The sequence below is a fragment of the Rhinopithecus roxellana genome, chromosome 13, assembly GCF_007565055.1.
Source record: "Rhinopithecus roxellana isolate Shanxi Qingling chromosome 13, ASM756505v1, whole genome shotgun sequence".
Lineage (NCBI taxonomy): Eukaryota > Metazoa > Chordata > Mammalia > Primates > Cercopithecidae > Rhinopithecus > Rhinopithecus roxellana.
In genome coordinates, this window is record NC_044561.1 from 119,838,747 (window position 1) to 119,845,000 (window position 6,254).

At 45.2% G+C, this 6,254-nt stretch overlaps 1 pseudogene; it reads right to left on the minus strand.

The window, feature by feature from the left end:
• Nucleotides 1–2,354: 2,354 nt before the first annotated feature.
• Nucleotides 2,355–3,576, minus strand: LOC104678807 (annotated as a pseudogene).
• Between the last annotated feature and the right edge of the window lie 2,678 nt (nucleotides 3,577–6,254).

Consider the following 6,254-nt stretch of genomic DNA (forward strand, 5'->3'; position numbering starts at 1 on the left):
CATGGGGGTTCAGGTCATGAGAAATATTCTTATCATACCCTGACGGGCAAGGGCCCAACTGAAGAGACATCCCTATCATATCCTGCTGGACAAAGGTCCAAGGAACATCTTATCACATCCCACTGGAAAGAGGGCCAAACTGCTTGACCATAGGTACATCTTACCAATATCCTGCTGGGCAGCAAGTCAGATGGCCCAGACCCCTCCTGCCCATACCTATAAGTACCCCAGCCTGTAAGCGGTCAGACTCTGGCTTTAAGCTGACCCCCCATCTCTGCAGGTTTCTGCAATAAACCTGTGTTGCTGTTGAGCCCCCCTCTCTCTCTGTGTCTTTCTTTAACCCTCACCTTCCCTTCAAAGCCAAACAGCAACAATTACTTGTTTTTTGCTTAAAGTTAAAGAACGAGTGGGATCCAAGGAACCAAGTGGTAGACCAGGAGCAGGTCCAAGTTATTTTCAGGAAACAGAGCAACAAAGCACAAAGGCAAAATTTCTAATAGACATTCTTTTAATAACTTAGCTTGTCTCAGGGATTACCATCTCCTCCCCTTTAGCAGAAAAGTATGACTTATTACTGTAGACCAATTACTCCACTACAGTAAACACCTTAGAATGTAGTTTTGAATCACATCTGTCTACCTGAAAGCTCAGAGGTGGAATTAGGCAAATACCCACAAAAACAAACACAAAAAACTCAGTAACAAAACATCTCAAATGGGGACAAAGGTTTTTCAAAAAGTGCCTGGACTAGAAAGCCTAGATTGTAAACAGTAAATACAATTTTGTATCCAAGCCCCAGTTTGTGTTAATATGTAGGATAACCAGATAGTTTCAACTGTATGGCTAAGCCATTTCTTTATTTATGTAGACAGAGCTAGCATTGCTTTGTCCTTTAAAATCTATCTGCCACACAAGGCTTAAACCACTAAACCAAGTTTCTCTACTGAGGCTAAGAATACTGCATCTATGCAGGGATGAGAAGCTTATCACATACTCACACTCACACACACCAAGCTCTTGGGAGTCAACTTTCAACTCTCCATTGATTTTATGCCCCTCTATCTTTTATTTGCATTCTTTCTCAACTTTCCTATCATACAAAACATGGTAGGGCTGGGCACGGTGGCTCATACCTGTATTGCCAGCACTTTGGGAGGTCGAGGTGCGAGGATCAGCTGAGATCAGGAGTTCAAGACCAGTCTGGCCAACATGGTGAAACTCTGTCTCTACCAAAAATACAAAAATTAGCCAGGCAGCCGGGCGCGGTGGCTCAAGCCTGTAATCCCAGCACTTTGGGAGGCCGAGACGGGTGGATCACGAGGTCAGGCGATCGAGACCATCCTGGCTAACACGGTGAAAACCCGTCTCTACTAAAAAATACAAAAAACTAGCTGGGCAAGGTAGCAGGCACCTGTAGTCCCAGCTACTCGGGAGGCTGAGGCAGGAGAACGGCGTAAACCCGGGAGGCGGAGCTTGTAGTGAGCTGAGATCCCGCCATTGCACTCCAGCCTGGGCGACAGAGCAAGACTCCGTCTCAAAAAAAAAAAAAAAAAAAAAAAAAAAAAAAAAAAAAAAAATTAGCCAGGCGTGGTGATGCATGCCTGTAGTCCCAACTACCCGAGAGGCTGAGGCAGGAGAATTGCTTGAACCTGGGAGGGGGAGGTTGCCGTGAGCCAAGATCGTGTGACTGTTCTCCAGCCTGGGAGCCTGGGTGGCAGAGAGACACTCCATCTAAAACAAACAACAAACAAAACACATAATAGAAATCTCAACACATTCGCACCTGGTTCTGGTTACCCAGGTGTATTACTTGTGTACAATTAAGCAAGAGACCAAAATCACAGAGCAAGTGGACAGGGTGGGAATCACAGGGTAGGGAACAGATATAAAAACATAGATGTGCAGATTTCAGCAGAAACCTCAAGGATCCACACCCTGTGTTGGAGCAGAAGATTCTACAAGCGCACATCCCTTCAGCCATTGCTCCTATCCTTGGACCGGAAAGCAGGGCCACTGCTTTTGCTTTTGAACCTAGGGTCCTCAAAATGAGGGTGCGGAGTCCATAAATACAATCTGGCTGAAAACAGATGACACAACACACCTACGTGAACTGACTGTTAAATTCATGTTACAAAACACTAACTTCAGGATTTATTTTTGAATCTTTTTTCCACAGAGAAAGTAACACACTTCTTGGGGAAAGGTCATAGATTGAGAAGACAGGCCCTGGGTAAAAATTAAGACAGCACCTGGAGTTGACAGGCCTGCCTAGGAGAGAAACACGGGCACTGTCACACTGCCACAGGGGACTGCTGCTGAGGTCAGCAGGCCAGTCCACATGCCACACAAGGTGGCTATTGAGCCAAGTCATAAAAATCTTCCAAATCAACATGGAACAAGTCCCACTCATTTTCAAAGTCTGTCAGTTCATCGTCCCCATCTGCCACGAGCATAAGCAACATCTCACCCAGCTCAAAGGTGACAATCTCTTCTTCATTGTTGTCAAAGGGGTCATTGTTCTCTCTTTCCTCAATGAACTTCTAGAAGTGGTTCCTTCACTGGGCCCAGTATCTGCTTGTCTGTCTCTGTGTATCCTTTCTATGGCCATCAGGGAATACCTGCTTGTAAAAACACATCCCCCAAGATAGGCAGCTCCCCCGTCCTTCATCAAAATCGCTGCACGCCTGGCTGCTCATTGCCTCCTTGACTTTCTGGATGAGTTTCTGCTTCTCTTCTTTCTCCCACCTGGTACTCACTGGGAATGACAAAGCTAGATGTGATCCGGCATTCTGGGTAGGACACTACGATCTTGCTCTCAAATAGCTTAGTGCCCTTCCACTTGTGAATACACTTGAGACAGTAGGTGTGGCTGCAGCTGGAGAGGATCCCAAAGCCACGCTCACCAGTGCTGGCTTTCTCACAGGCCACCTTCATGCAGATCCCACACACCGTATCCTTGCTGCACTGCATAGCCAGTGAGAGCTCTATTTCCTTCTCATGGGCCTCAGGGCAAGATTTTTATATGCTGTGGTCTCTGGACAGCATCCATTGGAGATAGGACCTGCAGCTTACATGATCACGACTCTCTGTGGAGATACACACAGTTCTACCCATTTCCTTCTCTCCCACTGCAGCCTAGGGGCAAAGCGGCTTCTTTGTTATCACAGCTGTTTGCTCTTTCTCTGATTCTCCCTTGGTCACTGCAGAAAAGGGCAGTACGGCTGCAGTAGAGTTTCCTGGGAACAAACTCAACAGTATCCACCAGTCCTCTGAACACACTCCTACAGTTGCAAAGTTTGAATTGGACTCAGCTTCGCCTGTATTTGTTTCAACAAGCGGTCCAACTATGAATGAGAGACTTGAGGAAGCAGCAAGGGATGATTTTGTAGTTAGATCTGTAGCAATTGCTTCTTTCCGTTTCAGTGGCTTGCTGAGTTCACATCTGCAGCGGCCTCCACAAACACAGCACCCTCGCTGAAAATACGTGCCCACTACGCCATGTGGACTGTCAGAGAGGGAGTGCAAGTAGCAACAGTTATCTCCTTCCTTACAAATCCCATGCACAAGTGATCTCATTGTTCAGTTCCCACCTATGAGTGAGAACATGCGGTGTTTGGTTTTCTCTTCTTGTGATAGTTTGCTAAGAATGATGGTTTCCAGCTGCATCCATGTCCCTACAAAGGACGCAAACTCATCCTTTTTTATGGCTGCATAGTATTCCATGGTGTATATGTGCCACATTTTCTTAATCCAGTCTGTCACAGATGGACATTTGGGTTGATTCCAAGTCTTTGCTATTGTGAATAGTGCCGCAATAAACATACGTGTACATGTGTCTTTGTAGTAGACTAATTTATAATCCTTTGGGTATATACCCAGTAGTGGGATGGCTGGGTCATATGGTACATCTAGTTCTAGATCCTTGAGGAATTGCCATACTGTTTTCCATAATGGTTGAACTAGTTTACAATCCCACCAACAGTGTAAAAGTGTTCCTATTTCTCCACATCCTCTCCAACACCTGTTGTTTCCTGACTTCTTAATGGTTGCCATTCTAACTGGTGTGAGATGGTATCTCATTGTGGTTTTGATTTGCATTTCTCTGCACTTGGACTCGGGAAGGGGAACATCACACACTGGGGTCTATCATGGGGAGGGGGGAGGGGGGGAGGAGGGAGGGATTGCATTGGGGAGTTATACATGATATAAATGATGAATTGATGGGTGCTGACGAGTTGATGGGTGCAGCACACCAACATGGCATAAGTATACATATGTAACAAACCTGCACGTTATGCACATGTACCCTAGAACTTAAAGTATAAAAAAAAAAAAAAAAAAAAAAAAAAAAAAAACAAATCCCATGCACAAAATACCAGTAGGTGACCTCTTTAGTTCAGCCGTTGCTGCAGCTACTGCCACTCCTTCTTCCCAACCCTAGGGACGGGGGTGGTGACTGTGGGATAGGGGTGGGATAGCTGACAATGCAGGTCCTGCTCCTGATATTGTGGCTGTTGTTTTGGGAGCTGCAGCATCCACTGTGACTGTTTATCCCACATGCCCATTTTTGGCAAGATTAACTTTGATCCCATGGTTAAGATGATGTGTAGGTCAATATACTTTTATATCAATTGTTTTTTTTCTGCTGCTGATGATAATAATAACTTTAAAATAGTAAGCTCCAGCCAGGCACGGTGGCTCAGGCCTGTAATCCGAGTTCTTTGGGAAGCCAAGGCAGCAGATTCACTTGAGACCAGGAGTTTGAGACCATCCTGGGCAACACAGTATAACCCCCTCTCTAAAAAGCAAAACAAACACAGAAACACTAGAAAAAATTAGCTGGGCATGGTGGTGCACACCTGTAGTCCCAGCTACTCAGGGAGCTGAGGTAGGAGGATCACGTGAGTCTGAGTGGTCAAGGCTGTAGTGAGCTATGATCGTGCCACTGCACTCCAGCCTGTCCCAGCACTTTGCGAGGCTGAGGCAGGCAGATCATGAGATCAGGAGATTGAGACCATCTTGGCTAACACGGTGAAACCCCACGTCTACTGAAATACAAAAAAAAATTGCCGGGCGTGGTGGCAAGTGTCTGTAGTCCCAGCTTCTCAGGAGGCTGAGGCAGGAGAACGGCATGAACCCGGGAGGTGGAGTTTGCAGTGAGCCGAGATCGTGCCACTGCACTGCAGCCTGGGTGACAGAGCGAGACTCTGTCAAAAAAAAAAAAAAAGCTGGGCACAGTGGCTCACGTCTGTAATCCCAGCACTTTGGGAGGCCGAGGCAGGTGGATCATCTGAGGTCGGGAGTTTGAGACTAGCCTGACCAACATGGAGAAACCCCATCTCTACTAAAAATACAAAATGAGCTGGGCATGGTGGTGCATGCCCGTAATCCCAGCTACTCAGGAAGGCTGAGGCAGGAGAATCGCTTGAACCCGGGAGGCGGAGGTTGCGGTGAGCTGAGATCACGCCATTGGACTCCATCCTGGGTAACAAGAGGAAAACTCCGTCTAAAAAAAAAAAATTAGACTACGAAAAAGATGAAATTTCTGGGTAAGAGGGGGAAATCATGTCAGGAAACTAGAGGTGTTGGTGGGAGAGAGGATTATCTGTCTAGCACATACACCCTATAACACATAAATTTCATGTAGACTTTTGGCTTAACATTTTTAACAGTAAACCAGCAGGATTCTAGAGAAAATATAAAAAAAATTTCTTGCCTAATCTCCAGGTAAGAATACCAAGCCATCAAAGGCAGTGGCCACAAAAGAAATGACTGCCAAATTTTACTCTAGACAAATTTAAAATCTTGCTTTTAGAAAAAAACAAGTAAAAACACACTTAGAAAACACATTTGTTAAGTATATGAAAGAAATGGTTTGTTGACTTCATTTAATTATCTCTTACACATTTATAAGAAGATTACACTACCATAAAAATGATCTATGAATATGAAGGCTAAGTAATAAAAGGGAAATGCAAATGAAGAATAAATATGTGAAAACAGCCCATAAACTACAAATTAAAAATGCAAACGTTTATTTATTTACTTTTTTTTTGAGACAGAGTCTTGCTCTGTCACCCAGGCTTGAGTGCGGTGGCTCCATCTAAGCTCATTACAAACTCCGCCTCCTGGGTTCACGCAATTCTCCTGCCTCAGCCTCCTGAGTAGCTGAGATTACAGGTGCGTGCCAGCAAACCTGGATAATTTTTGTATTTTTAGTAGAAATGAGGTTTTGCCATTTTAGCCAAGCTGGT